Below are 17,758 nucleotides of genomic sequence, written 5' to 3'. Positions count from 1 at the left end.
ATACAGCAATGGATCAATACAAAAATAGGGCTTTTATTGAAAATAACGCTTCAAGTGCTCGGCGTTCCATGGATGGGGGAGGTCTAGGCCTTCCATGTCCTGAAGTCGGTAAGTACTCGGACAAGGTCTAGCCTTAACAACGTAAGGTCCCTCCCACTTGGCTGTCAGCTTGCTCTCAGCCGGATTTTTGGTGGCAAGATTTGTTTCGCGCAAAACAAGGTCCCCCATGGCGAACTCCCTCGGTCGGACTTTGCGGTTGTAATGTGTTCTCATTTTCTGTTGGTATGAGACTGTAACAACCCTCATACTGTTTACCGACTTATGACTGATTGATTACCGATAACCATCGATTATCGTTAAAACTGAACTGATCGTGACTGATAATGGGACGGGTAAAAGTACTGAACTGACTGACTAAAATTGGAAACCGAATTGATGGAGTATATGTTAGCTGAATTGCATTCTATCTGTTTGATTGTATGATTATCTGTTCATGCTTATATGTTTAAACTGCTAATTGAAGGCCTTATCGGCGGCCGAACTGGGAATTGATTAATGTTTTATGATCTTCGTAATTAATGTGATTTTATGGTGTATTTACCTGAAAACTGATTAGGTATGATTAAATTAGATTAAATTAAGCTAATTAAAGAGTTGGACTTAATTACCATTTTGCCACCCTTAGTGGCCCACTCAATATAACATATTTGAGCCTCAATATACACTTAGGCAACATTTTGCTCAGCCATTTTCTTGCTCTAGCCGACCAAGAGAGGGAGAGAGTGAGAGAACTTGGAATTCATCTTGAAGAATTGCTTGGATTGAAGTGTAGATTCCACATTGAGCTTCCCTATCCTAAATACAAGACTTAAGGTAGCTCCATTGTCTTCTTGTTCATGTTTTGAGTGGATTCTTGCATGGTTCATGTCATATTGATGGAGTTTAGAGCCAATCATGGGTTAGATGTTGAATTGAAGCTTGATTGTTGCATGCATGTTGCCATTCTTGAGTTTTGAGGTTGTAAGTTCATGTTTCCTCACATGCATGTTCATAATTTTGTAATGGTCCATGATTTCATCATGTTTTGAAAAGAATTGGCTCTTTAGAACATCAAATCGAAGCTTCAAAGTGGTTTGAATTCATGCATGTTGCATGTTCATATTGTTCTTGAAATGGATTTGAAATTGGGTTTGAATAAAACACCCTTGGGCTTTGATCTCTCAAATTGAGTTTTGAACCATGTTTAACTATGAGTTCACATGTGTTTTCTGGAAATTTAGCCCAAGAGGTCGAGTTTTGATGCTTTTGAACTTGGTTTTGAGCTTGGAGGTGCAATCTGGGTTTTCCAGATTTCGCATTTCCGCTCGAGCGGGGGAAATGCCGCTCGAGCGTGGAATCCGAGCATCCAGCATCTTGCACTGTTTTACAGTCCGCTCGAGCGGAAGATTGGGCGCTCGAGCGGAGTCATGTCTCAAGCTCGAGCGGGCGTCGAGCGGGGACTTCACCCATCCAGTACTTTTACAATACGCTCGAGCGGGAAAGTTTACGCTCGAGCGTGTACCTTTGTTTGCCTGTACGCTCGAGCGGGGAAACCTGCGCTCGAGCGGGACTCTGTTTTTCTGAAAATCCTGAAAATGCTTTTAAATGTGCATCTTTGCATCCTCATCCCATTCTAGGCATTCTTAGGCCTAGTTTAAGACATCTAGATGAGGATATCGTTGTAGAACACACCAAGGCAATTTAGGGATTAAGTTATGATATTTCCCAACTGTGTAGCTTAGTGTGTGTTCAATCTGTTCACTGTGTAGGGTTGGCGACTGGGGAGACACGCTCTAGCTTACTGTAGCCCAAACTCTGTGAGTAACAATTGTGTAAAGATATGTTCAACTGATTATCTTTTGAATACTGAACTGAACTGTTTACTGAACTGGTATTATTTACTGAATGAATGTATGTCCTTTATTTCTGAACTGTACTGTGGCATCCTTAGTACCTACTGTTTACTGTTACTGTTACTGCGACAGAATTCTCTGTCGGTTCCCTCGTGGAACCACTACTGTTTACTGACTGATGGCCATCATTACTGTTCGGTCTTTTAAGACCTACTGTCACTGTTATGCTAATGGATGTACCACATATGACTGTTTACTGTACTGAACAACTGAAATACTGATTGAATTGAACTGTTTTTCATTACTGTAAGGACATTCATTCTAAACCCCTTTACGCTTTATGTTATTCACTGGGCTTTAGCTCACTGCTCATATATATATGTAGGTGTACAGGCACCAGATCGGAGCTAGGAGCGTCAGGGTAACTCCAGTTTTGTCAAGCCAGCCTTTGTGCCTCACCGCGAGGTTCCGAGTTGCCATGCTATGGCTTTGGGGGTGTTTTGTTTGTTTCCCCCGTCTGTCTCCATACTGTTTGGATTACTGTATAGACTGACAGTTGCTAACTGTACTGTTATCAAGGGATTAGGTCCCTGTACTGTGTAACTGTAAATTTTGTACAGACTGTACTGTTTGTATATGTATGAATGCATGAAAAATCTTTTTGGCATACAGACTGTCACAGCTCATTGGACATTGTTTAATTACTGTATTGGCTTCCGCCAGGCCCTGTACTCTGTTTTACTGTATTTACTGTTAAGCAGGCCTTCGGTAATCTCGGATTACTGGCCGGTTACGGTGCTAAACCCATAGGGCCGGGTTTGGGTCGTGACAGAGACCCGCCTGGCAGTAATGGCCTCTCGGAGCTCTTCAATCAGGTCTAGGTCTGCCCGACGGAGCTCTTTAGTTAGTTCCGGATTCGGGTACAGAGCCCTTGGGGTGGGCAGACCGATTTCCACTGGGATGACCGCCTCAGCGTCGTATGTTAAGCGGAAGGGGGTCTCCTCAGTGGGGATTCGGGCGGTAGTGCGGTAGGCCCATAGTACGTTTGGTAATTCCTCATCCCAGAGTCCCTTAGCAGCTTCCAACTTAGTTTTAACAATCTTCAGAAAAGAATGGTTGGTAACCTCAACTTGGCCATTGGTTTCGGGAAGAGAAGCATGGCTGGATTTGAAGCTCTGCACAAAATTTTCTGAACTTGGCATTGTCGAATTATTTGCCATTGTCGGAGACGATGGCTTGAGGGATGCCAAATCGGCACACGATCGACTGCCAGATGAATCTGGTTGTGTTCCACTCAGTGATTGTGGCAAGGGGTTTCGCCTCTACCCATTTAGTGATGTAATCAATGGCGACGATTGTGAATTTGGTTTGGCCTCGGCCGGTGGGCAATGGGCCAACTATGTCGATCCCCCATTTGGCAAATGGGTAAAGACCGCAGAATGTGATCAGTTCTGTAGGAGGAGCATGAGGGATGTTGGCAAAGCGGTTGCACTTGTCACATTTGAGCACGAATTCAGTGGCATCTTGATTGCGAGTAGGCCAGAAGTAACCGGTGTGAAGTATTTTGTGGGCTAGTGACCTGGCACCCGAATGATTACCACATATACCCTCATGGACTTCACTCATCACGTAGGTCGCTTGAGCAGGATTGAGGCATCGCAGGTATGGACATGAAAAGTCACGTTTGTACAAGAGACCGCTGATGAGAATGTAGTTAGATGACTGGGTCCTGACTTTGGCGGCCTACTGTTTGTCGTCTGGCAGTTCCCTCTTTGTCAAAATAGAAAGATGTCGGCTGCCCATGAAATAGGTTCATTTTGGAAGAAGTGGACTTGTTGCTGGTTTGAGGAAATGGCGGGGTGGGCCAGGTACTCGAGGCGGACACCATGGTTGAGGTCTGACTAGTCTGCAGAAGCTAATTGAGCCAACTCATCTTCCTTGAAGTTTTCTGCCCGAAGGATGTGCTTGATGTGGAAAGTGTTGAAGAGGCGCGCAAGGGGGAGTGCAATATCCCTGTAAGCCCGCATTGTGTCTTCCTTGGCATTGAATTCTCCCGTAATTTGTCCGACAATGAGCTGGGAATCGTTGAACACTTGGATATGGCCGACACCAATGTCTCTGGCGAGGCAGAGACCTGCGATCAATGCCTCATATTCAGCCTCATTATTTCTTACGTCGAACAAGAAGCTGAGAGCACACTTGAAATAACCACCCTCAGGGACGGTGAGGATGAGACCAGCCCCACTGCCTTCTTTGCGGGATGATCCGTCGACGTTGAGGGTCCAAGAGTGGGGGTCCTCTGCCTCAGTGTGGGGTTGCGAGGGCCGGGGGAGGGGGGGCGGGGGGGCCGTGGTTGGAGTGGGATTAGTGAATTCCAGGATAAAATCGACAGCAGCCTGCCCTTTGATTGTCGTTCGAGGTCGGTAGGAGATATCAAATTGGCTGAGCTCGATCGACCATTGCATAAGTCTGCTGGACAGCTCTGGTTGTTGCATTATCTTCTTCAAGGGTTGGTCAGTGAGGACTACTATGGAATGGGCTTGGAAGTAAGGACAAAGTTGTCTTGAGGTGGTGACCAAGACCAAGGACCATTTTTTCTAGCAATGGGTAGTTTTGTTCTGCGCCTCTGAGAGCCCGGCCAATGTAATAAACTGAGCGCTGTATTGAACCGTCCTCCCTGATGAGGGCCGCACTGACTGCGGTGCTGAAGATGGCTAAATAGAGAAAAAGGGGCTTACCTGAGAGTGCCTGGGAGAGTAAGGGGGGTTGGCCATGCACTATTTCAATTGTTGGAAAGCCTCTTCGGATTCAGTCGTCTACTCAAAAGTTTGCCGAAGAACTTTGAAGAAGGGGAGACGCTTGTCCGTTGCACAGGAAATGAAACGGTTGAGGGCGGCGACTCTGCCAGTAAGCCTCTGAACCTCCTTAACCGTTCTGGGCGACTGCATTTCTATCGAGGCCTTGATCTTTTCGGGTTAGCTTCGATGCCCCGCTGACTGACCATGAAACCCAAGAATTTCCCAAATCCTATGCCGAAGGCGCATATCTCCGGATTGAGCTTCATTTGATACTTTCGTAGGGTGCCGAAGGTCTCTCGCAGGTCGGTCAGATGATTAGTGGAGAGTTTTCTCTTGACTAGCATGTCATCGACGTATACTTCCATGTTCTGGCCTATCTGATGATGAAAGACGGCGTTGACCAACCGTTGGTAAGTGGCCCCGGCATTTTTCAACCCAAATGACATGACACAGTAATGGTAGGTTCCCCGGTCGGTGATGAAGGAGGTGTGTTCCTGGTCAGACGGGTGCATTAGAATTTGGTTGTACCTAGAGAAGGCATCCATGAAGCTAAGCATTTGATGACCAGCCGTGGCGTCAACAAACAGATCTATGCGAGGAAGGGGATAAATGTCTTTGGGGCAAGCTCGGTTAAGGTCGGAGTAGTCGACACAGAGTCGCCATTTACCGTTGTTTTTACGGACCAGGACCACATTTGACAGTCATCTAGGGTAGTCCACGTTTTTTATAAACTGTGCCTCAAAGAGCTTATCTACTTCAGAAGCAATAAGAGTATTGCGCTCCGGGTGAAAGATGCGCTGCTTCTGGCGGAATGGTCAGAAATAGGGCTCAATACTGAGACGATAGGTGATGAAGGAGGGGTCAATACCCGACATGTCGGAGTGGGTCCAGGCAAATACGTTGTTGTGCTCAATCAAGAGGGCAGTAAGGTCGGCCTTGGCCCGGGAGGATAGTTGGCTGCCGATCTTGGCAGTTTTTGTCTGGTTGGTGGGATCGATGAGGACCTCGACAAGCTCTTCCACTGGTTTCCCTCTGACCAGCTCATCCTTGTCTTTGACGTCGAACCCCTCGATGATCATAGGCTTCTTTAGCTTGACCTCTTTAAGTGAAGCAACGTAACATTCTTTGGCCACGGTCTGCTCTCCCCTCATCGTGCCGACCCCAAGGTTAGTAGGGAATTTGACGGCAAGATGGAAAGTGGATGTGCTAGCTTGGAAAGCATTTAGGGCGTTGCGGCCGAGGATGATGTTGTAAGCAGAAGGACAGTCGACGACGAGGAAGGTGAGCAACTTTGTGGTCTGCCGCGGGTATTCTCCGATTGTGATAGGAAGATCGATGGAGCTGATGGAGGTCACCCGATCTCCAGTAAAACCGACCAATGGGGTTTGGAGAGGAGACAGACTTTCTTCCCTGACCTTGAGCTGGCGAAAGGCATTTAGGAAGATGATGTCTGAAGAACTGCCATTGTCGACGAGAACCCGTCTGACTTTGTAATTGGAGAGGAGGGCAGAGATGACGAGGGGGTTGTCATGGGGGTAACGGATGCTTGTGTAGTCGGCCTCCGTAAAGGTGATGGGCTCCATCCACTGCTTGGCCTGTTTGGAAGGGCGGTCCAATGTGGCGACTTCTTTGTCTGAGCCCTGCCTTATTTTTCTGAGTTTTGCCCGCTGATCCGAGCGGGATGGTCCTCCACAAGCAAGCCCGCCAGCAATAACTCTGATCACTCCAACAGAGGGGGACGGGGTTACCTTGTGCCCAGGGTTGCTGTAGAGGGCGATCATGACCTTGGTTAGGTTGTGCGAGTTGTCGAGGAGAGGTGCGCCGACGGTTGTTTCTGATAGGTTCAGTCATTTGCCTCTGCTGAGGGCAGGCTTCTGTGAAGCGACTGAGACGTCCCTGATGTATCAAGCCCTTGACCTGGTCTTTGAGGTTTACACACTCCTCCGTATTATGGCCGTGGTCTTGATGAAAGCGGCAGTATTTGGACTGGTCTCGCCGGTTGGAAGGAGACCGTGATGGTTAGGGCCATTTTAGGGGATAATCTCGTTGAATTTGGTTCAAGACTTATTCCGTGGGGGAGTTGAGGGGGGTGTATTATTCGAACCGGCTAGGCGATCGGGTTGACGCCGACCGGTCGGCTCGGGGTGGTCGGTCGGTATACTAAGGTGTTTGGTGAGTGTACTGGGTGTTTCTGGTTTCTGAGTCCTTTCTCTTCTCTCTGGGGGTCGGGTTTTTAGCTGTAGGATCTTGTCGGGCGACTAGGGAATCTTCGGCATTTATGTATTTTTGGGCTTTGGAAAGTAGGGTTGCCATGGAGGTTGGGAGGTTTTTGGAGAGGGAAAAAAGGAAATCAAATGATCGTAGATCGGCCATGAAAGCCGTGAGAATGACCTTGTCATCATTTTCTGCCACCTGCAAAGGCTCGGTGTTGAAGCGGGTGACGAAGCTGCGCACCGACTCTCCCTCCATCTGACGGATGTTAAGGAGTTGAGTTGTTGGACGCCGTTGGCGCTGGGCACCAATGAAGTGGCTGAGGAAGGAGTCACTCAAGTGCTGAAAGGTAGAGACGGAGTCCGTCGGTAGCTGACTAAACCACAGTCGGGCTGACCCCTTAAGTGTTACGGGGAAAGCCCAACACATGATTTCATCAGGGAATGCATGGAGAATCATAAGGGTCCTGTAGGTCTCCAAGTGATCGACTGGGTCCGTTGTACCGTCGAAAGAGTCAATCGATGGCATTTTAAACTTAGGAGGTAGAGGTTCGTCTCTGATGGAGGCAACGAATGGTGAGTTAGATGTGGTAGATGGTTTATGCTGTATGTTCTGCATGACTCCTTGGAGCTGGAGCTTCATGGCCCGGAGTTCTGCGTCCCAGAGTGGAACGTTGTCACCATCGGAATGCAGCGGGGGCTGGACACTACTGGCCTCTCCCTCGGGTGTGGGTGCCTGGACCGATAGAGGTGGGACCCGGGGTGACGGGTTTATATCTAGGGGAGGGGGTCGCAAGCCTTCCAAGTTGGGTGGATGGGGTTGCTGGATAGTATGGCTCGGGGCTCATTCTTGGGTGGGTGGGATGTCTGGAGGTAGTGGAGGAGGCATAGGAAGGTTTCTTTGGAGTAGAGCATTAATCAGGGCTTGGTTTTGCTCGGCCAGGCAGTTAATGCTGTTGGTGAGCTCGGTGAAATACTGCGGTGGGTTGTTTGGATTGGGAGGGTCGGCTTGGTGGTCGGCAATATTGTGGTGAGAAGCCATAGATCTAGTTGTCACCATCCACCTTCGTAGGTGGTAGGAAGGGGTTATTGAGAAAGGGTCTCCGGCGACAATGAGAACAACTAGCGTGCGGAGCGAAAGGTTTCCCACAGACGGCGCCAACTGATAATACAGCGTGTTCCAGATGGAACGGGTCGGACTGATCCACGCTTCCCAAACTAGTGCCCGAGGTACCAAGCCCACAGAGGAACCTGCACAAGAGTTCAACGGGGAACAGGGAGTCCCCCAGCGAACCCTCCGACGAGCAAGTTAGAAAGAGAGATGAAATGTAGAGATAGATTAGTGATAAAAAGCTTAACCTTCTTCTTGTTTTCGACGTCTGCTTATATCCTCTGGTAATTATTTCGTTGTCCCCTCCGACCTGTCACCTTGGTCGAAAGTCTATGCTCTAACTTGTCTTGTTCATGGTGAGGCCGTTCTGTCTCGATGGGGAGGGGTTATCGCAATAAATGTTGTAAGGAGCATCATTAATGGCTGATGTGCAGTGCAATAACTTTGCAGGATCTTTGTCTGCTTATGTGACTTGTCTTTCTCTTGCCACGTGTTTAGATGTCATTGGTTCTTAATGTCATGTTGAGCTCCAGCAACGCTAGGCTTTGGTATTTGAATTATGTATTGGGCCCTAAGTGGTGGCCTATAACTTTTATGGGCTTACCCATGTCACTGTCTATGGTAGAGACTGGGTGCTTGTGAGGGAGGTTAGCATAGTTGATTGGTTTTGGTGGACGTTTTAACTTGTTTATTTCTGTTTATGTATGTATTTTAGTTGTATTTTTGTAGTTTACTTTTGTTTACTTGCCCATATATCTTCTCTAATTTCCATCTAATTATCTCTGATGGTATGGGTTACTTGGTGATAAAAAAGGATATATCGGCAAGTTTGGATTTTATTTATGATTTTTATGTTGGTTTCCGCACAAATGCGGGATTGCTACAGCTAATTATTTGTTTTAGTCTTCCACTTCTATGGCGGTGTTAGATTTTTGTATTACCTAGAGAATACCGCTTCTAAATGTGTAAATTTTTTATATTTATTTTATGACTTACCAAAAAAAAAAAAATAATTAACAACAAATATCAACAATATTTCAAAAGTAGACGTGTAGATAGACGTCTACTTTTCTTTTCTATCTTTCTGGTACAGGACAAACAACGTGTAGCGGAGTGGAACATGTCATTTCATGTCAGGCTTCATCTCCAAATGGATCTACTCCACAAAACATGTTCCCAAAAAACATAATGATTATATTTGAATTTTAAATTTGATAAAAAAAAAATGATTGTTTTTTGTTTTCATTTTTATATTTTTATATTTTTTATTTTTTATATTTTCAAAAACAAAAGCATTCAACCTATAAAAGTTTTTGTGTAGAAATAATTTTTAAAAATTTGATAATAATTTTTTGAGAAAATATCATTTCGCCCCTCAAATTTTCATACGTTTTTCGATTTGACTTCCATACTTTGATTAATATAAATTTTACACTTAAACTTTTGAAATTTTAATTAATTTGGCCTCTGCCATCACATTTCGTTTATAATTAGACAGAATGTCCTGACGTAAGGGACAAATTGATTTTTAAGATATATTTTGGGAGGAAAAATGAAATTTCAAATGAATTTTGGTACCACGTCAACACATTCCGTCAAACTGTAGACAGAATGTGATGGCAGGAGCTAACTTGATTAAAATTTCGAAAGTTTGAGTGTAAAATTGATATTAATCGAAGTTTGAGATCAAATTAAAAAACTTGTGAAAATTTGAAAAATTAAATGATATTTCCTCTAATTTTTTATGTTTACTAAACAGTGGATTGTTCTCAAGAAAGAAAAAAAAAATTGAAAATATTTTCAAAATACAATTCATTACAAGTTTGTATTTTTTGAAATATGAAACAAAAGAACAAAAGGAACTAGCACAACTCCGAACTAGCTAAGTCGCACAACAACTTGATTTTACCAAGCAGGTCGGTCCTGATCTAGAGCCACTAAGGTCAGCTCTCAGGATTCTCAAATTTTGATCCAAAATAAGACTCTAAATTTATTAATTTTATATTATATTAAAAGTTCAAAACTCAATCTTTTTTATTATTTGTGATGTAGTCTAAAAAGTCCCTCAAAAAAATTTGTTGGGCTAAATTAAATATATATATATATATATATATAATCATTGTTAGCCCTAATTCAAAATTTATATAATTAGTCCAAACAAATATATATGATATAATGAATCCAAACAGAGTTTAATGTTAAGATTTTAATAGAATAAATAACTTTATCTTAATTTTTTTGTTCTCTTTGTCATATTTTAATTGAATAATTTTACCCTAATTTCTTTTCCTTAATTTTGTTTGCCCTAATTCTTTTTTTCCCTCTCTCTTTATCATAATTTAATTGAATAATTTTGCCTTAGCTTTTTCTCCCAATTTTTTTCCCAATAATTTGTGTTTTGTTATTAAATAATTAGCGAATTGTGATTTGTGTAGATTATGATTATATTATCAGATATCATATTACAATAACATAATTGTTGGCTTATTTTTCTTACAAAGAAAAATATCATAAATACGTGCGTGCCAGCAAGGATTGAAAAATCCTTACAAATTAAATTCAAGCCAATTATCAAGCGATTGCTTTGATGGTTCTTTTGCCTCAACAAAGAGGACTTCAAAATTGTCAAGTGTAGAGGAAAGAAAAATTAAAAGAAGAATGAGGGAGACGGAGAAAGGCGATTGAGTGAACAATCAAAATAATAATTACTTACCTCTACTCCTATACTTCGAAAAGGAAGTACATAAAATGCTTTGAAAAGAAAATGCTGAAAATAAATGCTTCGAAATATAAATCTATATTAAACTACTGCTAAGATAAGGAAAATGACAAGAAATATTGAAATGAATTGTCTTTGATTTGAATTCTGGATCTTTTACAATATAGTCATGAATGGCTATTTGTAGACAAATATTTGTAGGAAAAAACTTCCAGCAATAACTATCCAATAACCATCTAAAACTATCCATTTTTCCATCTTCATTCCCACAATGCCACATATCCCTCAATGTCTTCATAACTTCCTTTAACCTCCAATTCATGCTCCATGTTTTCCATTTTATTCTCCATCATCTTTTCACATTTCATAACTTCTCATAACCTCCAAATGAGTAGGAGGATGTCACATGTCTTGCAATTAGATAAATAATAAATAATAATAAAAATTACAGATTTATGGTGCCAACATTACCCTCCACGGCCCTTAAAAAATGATATTTATTTGAATTTTTGAAGGGCCAAACCAAGCACATGACTAATCTAAGCAATAAAGTGCTTCGAATAATATCAACAAAGTGCTTCGAATGAGCATGAAATTATGACTAGATGTTATGAATTATATATATAGGCATTGAAGGGATATTATTCCAGAAAAGTTTCGAATGATAACCACATATTTTCAAGGCAAAGCCAATGATTCACCTTAGCAAACTGTTACACATGTTAAATAACCAGCTTTGAAGGTGATATAGAGGACCAAAATTATCATTCGAAGGTTGAAAGTGCCGATAAATGACGAATTACATAGTTGAAAATACTCGGCAAAATTTCAAAGGCTCACAACCATCACTATTTTTTCTTCGAAGCTATTGTTGATGCAAGATGGAGAGCTTCGAAGCTTACAAAATTATGGCAAAAGGGCTTTCGAAGCAACTTTTGGCTAACATTGTGGTTATTCAAATTTTGTATGTTTTGATTCAACATAATTAATGAAAAATATTAATTTTATGCTTTAAACCAATTATTAATTCTCCGAAAACACCAAAACCATTGTTCTTCAAACCAACTTTTGTAGACTACTAGTTACATTTTCATGTAACAAATGGCTATACAAATGGTTATTAGTAAAGTCACTAATTATCATGCAAAAAATAGGCATTATTCGATAATTAATTAATTGTTATTTTACATATATATGAAGGGAGGTACACATTTCAAAAGTTTTCTCGTCCCATGTTACATTTTGAAGGTATTTATTGATGACAAAACCACCATTCGAAAGTCACATATGTTATTAAAGGATCAAAGCCATCCTTCGAAAGTGTTCACGACATCTCTTCGAACCAAATCCAAAGAGTTGGATTATTATGAAATTAGTTTGGCATTTTAACTAGCCATTAATAGCTATAAAATAATGTTTCAATGAATAACATGCTTCGAAGTGTCTTGAGACATGCTTCAAAGGTAACCACAAAACCAAATGGTAATGATTTTATGGATCAACTAACAACAATATTTTTGGCTCAATATATTGTAATAACGAAATATTATTTGTTAGTCATTCCATCAAAGTCAACGTTTGATGTGATCCACAAATCCAAAATGGATTTCGAACAACAAAAGTCATGGTATAGTGTGAACATGAAAATTCGTACTTTTTGACACTTTGAAAAATGTCAAAAATTTTGAATTCATAAACAGTGACTTGTTCATTATTCTTGACCATCTTTATTTTAAAAACATAACTTTTGCCGAATTGATTTTTATAATTATTTGGCAAAGTGGGTTGTTTTTTCATTTTAGCCATTAATGGGTTATGAAAATCACCCATAGATATGTTATTTTCATGATTTGACTCTCTAAAAATTGGTTTTGAGAACCCCCGAGCCATGCATGGAGCATTATTCTTAGCCAAATTTGGCTCAAGAACATGCTTATTTTCATAATTTGGCTCTTTAAAATCGGACTCTTGAACTCCCCGAGCCATTGATAAAATCAACTCTTAAGGGATGAAAGTTTATTTCATCAAGAAAATAGATCTCTTCTTGAAGATCCAAAATTTTTTGTTTACGCCAATAGATTTCATCTAGGCTATTTGAAATGGATAAATCAAATTCATTTTTCATTTCTTACACTTGACGTCCCATCAGGCGTGCCAAAAATTGTTGGCTTATTTTTCCTACGAAGGAAAATATCATAAATACGAGCGTGCCAGTAAAGATTGAAAAATCCTTACAGATTAAATTCAAGCCAATTATCAAGCGATTGCTTTGATGGTTCTTTTGCCTCAACAAAGAGGACTTCAAAATTGCCAAGTGTAGAGAAAAGAAAAATTAAAAGAAGAATGAGGAAGACAGAGAAAGACGATTAAGTGAACAATCAAAGTAATAATTACTTACCTCTACTCCTATGCTTCGAAAAGGAAGTGCATAAAATGCTTTGAAAAGAAAATGCTGAAAATAAATGTTTCGAAATATAAATATATATTAAACTACTCCTAAGATAAGGAAAATGACAAGAAATATTAAAGTCAATTGTCTTTGATTTGAATTCTGGATCTTTTACAATGTAGCCATGAATGGCTATTTACAGACAAATATTTGTAGGAAAAAACTTCCAGCAATAACTATCCAATAACCACCTAAAACTACCCACTCTTCCATCTTCATTCCCACAATGCCACAAATCCTTCAATGTCTTCATAACTTCCTTTAACCTCCAATTCATGCTCCATATTCTCTACTTTATTCTCCATCATCTTTTTACATTTCATAACTTCTCATTACCTCTAAATGAGTAAGAGAATGTTACATGTCCTGCAATTATATAAATAATAAATAATAATAAAAATTACAGATTTATGGTGCCAACAATAATCATTTTGTTATCAGATATCAATGAATTATATTGTTTGTGTTGATTATTGCTAAACTATAAAATAATAAGATCCTATTTTATCTTTTTTGAATCTTTATAATGATTTTTTTGTATCTTAATATATGAAAATAAACTTTAATGATTATATGTATAAGAAATTTTTTTATAACTATTAAATAATAAAAAAATTATTAATAACTTATTATTTTATCCATAATTTTTTTTATAAAAAAATATATAAAAAAAGCCCCCGTTTCAAAACCAGCTTAAAACCTCATAAATTTCATGCCCAGCGTTGTCACCAACACACACAAACTTTTCACCATACCTACAGTATCACGGCAAACAACGGTGACCATTCCTGTGAATACTCATTCAGCATTTTTTGGGAAACTCTAAATGCATTAAAAAAATGTAATTCGCTGGGTCGGTCTTGATTTTTTTTTTTTTGGAGGTTGATTCAAAAAAATAAAGTTCTGTCTTTCATACATATTTTAATGTTGAGATAAATTTTAAATATTTTTTATTATTAACATTATTAGTTTATTCATATTTTTCCTTAACATGATAGATTAAATTGTAAATTTTAATAAATTTCAACTTATATATATTGTGGAGACAATTATAATTGGTATAGTCAAACAATATATTATAAATAATTCATTTATTGGCAAACAACCTCACATTACTTTTAAATAATTCACCAATTTAATTTTTTAATTTTTTATTTTTTGTAAAACTTCAATTTTAAACTACTAATACTATAATGTAATGTTTGATTCACTAAAATAAAATTGAATTTAATGAAATGATTATTTCTTAGACTTTTGATAGAATAACCATTCCCTCACACTGATGAATGATGATTGCATTTGTAATATTATTTATTATTTTTCAGTGAACTTGTAACAACTTGTTTTGGGTGATCGTTCGAGTGGTCAATTGATCGTTCGAGTGGATAAGCAGAACTCTTAGTATCTTGCTTGTTTGCAGGCGAGACCGCTCAAGCGGTATAGTGGTCGCTCGAGCGAAGATATCAAGTTTCTAGTAATTTCACTGTAATTCTGCAAAGCTTCTAAGACCTTGCATTTATCGCTCGAGCGATGAATAGTTCGCTCAAGCGGTCTGCTTGTATTGTGTGTATCGCTCGAGCGATGGAAAGTTCGCTCGAGTGGTCTGTTCGGGAAATCAGTTTTAAATTTTGATCTAAATACTTTTTGAGCTCACTTTTTTACACACACTCTCTCTAACCCCCATTTCTGAAAACCCCAACTTCTAAACACTAGATTTCATTTATTTTTAGCTAGGGTTCATCTTTGCTCCTTCATCAAAGTTATTTATCTCATCAAGGGCTACATTTTAAACCGATTGGGTCTTGTTATTGTGGAGGTTCATCTTTTGAGTTTTCATCTATTCTCTCACAACTCTTGAGGTAGGAATATCTTTACCCTTATATATCTATATTTTGGTTTAGATGTGTGTGACTTTTATGATATGGATGTATGATTTGAAATAGTGATATATAGATGCATATATATGTATGTATATAGACATTAATGGTGATAATGAGTTTTGTCTAAAATTGGTAAAAGATTTGAAGATCTACTAATGAAAAATAACGTAGAATGAATGAATCCAAGAGAATGAAAGAATGGAATTAAAAGTCCTAATTTTTTTTACTTTTTGTTCATGAGTCTTGGTGGGTAGTTGAAGAGAAATTCGTGGGTAGATTGGAGAGGTATTGAAATTCCTTTTAGTGGGAAGCATGTTGCGTTTTGGATGATTTACTTGTTGTGTGATATGATATTCCCCGTGTGGAAAAATTTAAATTTTCACTTTCTCCGACAAAAACTTTTAGTCGCCGGTTTTGTCGCGAATACATGGTCGCGAATACCTTTGACGACTAGAAAACTGTTAGTCGGCAATATACAGGTCTTCAGCGACGAAAGAATTTGTCGCCAAATGCAATTCCATTTTTGGAAATTATACATTTCGCGACTAAATTTTTTGTCGCCAATATTGATTTTTTTTTTATTGTTTAAACATTTGCTGACTAAACTTTTTGTCGCCAAAAAGTAAACCTTTCGGCAACCACAGACTTTAGTCGCCAAAACCATTTTTCAAAAAAAAAAAAAAAAAATTGCCTCTGCTAGTCCCAAGTTTCAAACCCGCAATGTCCCAACATTCTCAACCTTTACCAACACTTTCTCCCCACTATGCCACTACAACATCACATGAATATTAATGCAACATTTATTATTTATATACTATATTGACTGGTATTAATACAAAATTATATATATAAAAATAATTATTTTTATTTAATATATTTTGTGTAAAAAATAAATTATTTACTAAAAAAAATAGGATAGCACTTTTGGCGACTAAATCTGAATTTTAGTCGCCAATTCTCCATTTTTTGCCTACTAATTTGTTTTCTGTCGCTAAAAGAATTAAATCCTGCCTAAGGATAGCACTTTTGGCGACTAAACTGAATTTTAGTCGCCAAAACCTCTACTTTGGGCGACTAAACTGCATTTTAGTCGGCAATTCTTGACCTTTAGCTACTAATTTTTTTTTTGTAGCCAAAAGGCTTCACTTTCAGCGACTAAACTGTTTTTAGTCGGCAAAACACCAATAATCGGTGACCAAACTGCCGTTTAGTCGCCAAAACCATCACTTTTGGCTACTAAATCATTTTTAGTCGCCAAAAACCGTGACTTTTGGCTACTAAATAACCTTTAGTCGCTAAAACCCCTACATTCGGCGACTAAACTGCCTTTTAGTCGCTAATACCCTTATATTTGGCGACTAAACTCTTTTAATCGGCAAAAGTGATCAATTTTAGCGACTAATTCCATTTTAGTCGCCAATTTTACTACTTTCAGCGACGAAAAATGCAGTTTTGGTCGCCAAAAGTGCTTTTTGTTGTAGTGAATGTTTTGAGGTATCCACTTACTCGGTCGTGTAAGGACGACAAATGTGGAAGAGTTGAGGTACTCACTGGCCATTTATGGGAGGATGGAGAAACGTGGAATTAAGTGACAGAATGTGCATTGTTCTATGAAATTGTAAATGAGTGTCCATAGGTATAGGTTATGATCATGCATATTTTAAATTAAATATTTATTTACTTGCTTAAATATATTCTCTACTGGGAAATTGCTCATTCATATAAAATAACTTTCAGGACTTGGAGAGCATCAACTACGTCAATGAATTAGAAGTGGTCTTGTAATGCCCCAAATAAATAACAACAACACATCTCATGATATTCAATAGAAACACAGCAAGTCAAATAATAACATTTCATTTATATTCTTTTACCACAGAAAAGATGACATATGCAAGTATACATTCATAAACCCCAAATCCTAAATGTATAGCATATGCCACATATGCGTAAATTGAAATAAAAGGTTATACAGATAAGTTAATACCCCAATGGATACATCTTTCCAAGACAATGCTTGGGTACAACAAAAGTGAGTTTTACTCAATATAGTTAAAGTCCAAGGCTTGTACAAAATAATTACAACAAGAAACCAAAAATGAGCCTTCAGCTCCACAGTCCTCCTAAGCTAAGTCCTTGGTGGAGGCATATCATCAGCACCTGAAAGTTGTTTTCCACATGGAGTGAGCTAAAGCCCAGTAGAGATACTATAACACAATGTATGGAACTTAACAAAATTATAAGGTGAATGCACATGTATGCCATTTGTCAAACGGTACACTTTTCCATCTCAAAACAATGTAATGCCTTTATCAATATCTTTCAATTCATGAAAATACGCCTTTATATAAGAAAATAGGGCAGTGGATACAAAACACTGAGAATCTCTAGGTACGTGTCTGCCAGTGGGCTATACAAGCACTACCAAAGCGATTTCAACGGTACTAACTAGAAGGATCGGCACCTAACCGCAAGGGTTTCTGGACTTTCACCAAGGACACATATGACTACAATATAAACCATAACCACACCCCTAACCAGATTCACCAAGGTATACACCCATTTTTCTAAAAAAAAAATACATTTTCAATGTTCAAATATGAAGCAATGCTTGATGCAAGTTGTATGAGAAATTAGTTTCAATTCAACCTAATCTTCATGCAATTTCTATAACAATTAAAGCTGCCCTCCACTAATAG

General features: G+C 39.2%; 1 long non-coding RNA gene across 1 annotated transcript; it reads left to right on the top strand.

Moving 5' to 3' along the window:
• Positions 1 to 1,720: 1,720 nt before the first annotated feature.
• On the top strand, positions 1,721 to 2,559 carry LOC145803149 (uncharacterized). The gene is made up of 2 exons (XR_014345265.1): positions 1,721 to 1,856; positions 2,278 to 2,559. It is a non-coding gene; the product is annotated as an uncharacterized LOC145803149 (long non-coding RNA).
• The last annotated feature ends 15,199 nt before the right edge of the window (positions 2,560 to 17,758 follow it).

This window comes from Camellia sinensis, chromosome 11 (assembly GCF_055761805.1).
Source record: "Camellia sinensis isolate YWXY chromosome 11, ASM5576180v1, whole genome shotgun sequence".
NCBI classification, from domain to species: domain Eukaryota; kingdom Viridiplantae; phylum Streptophyta; class Magnoliopsida; order Ericales; family Theaceae; genus Camellia; species Camellia sinensis.
Note: the sequence above shows the minus strand (reverse complement) of the source record. Positions and strands in the feature narration are given on the sequence as shown.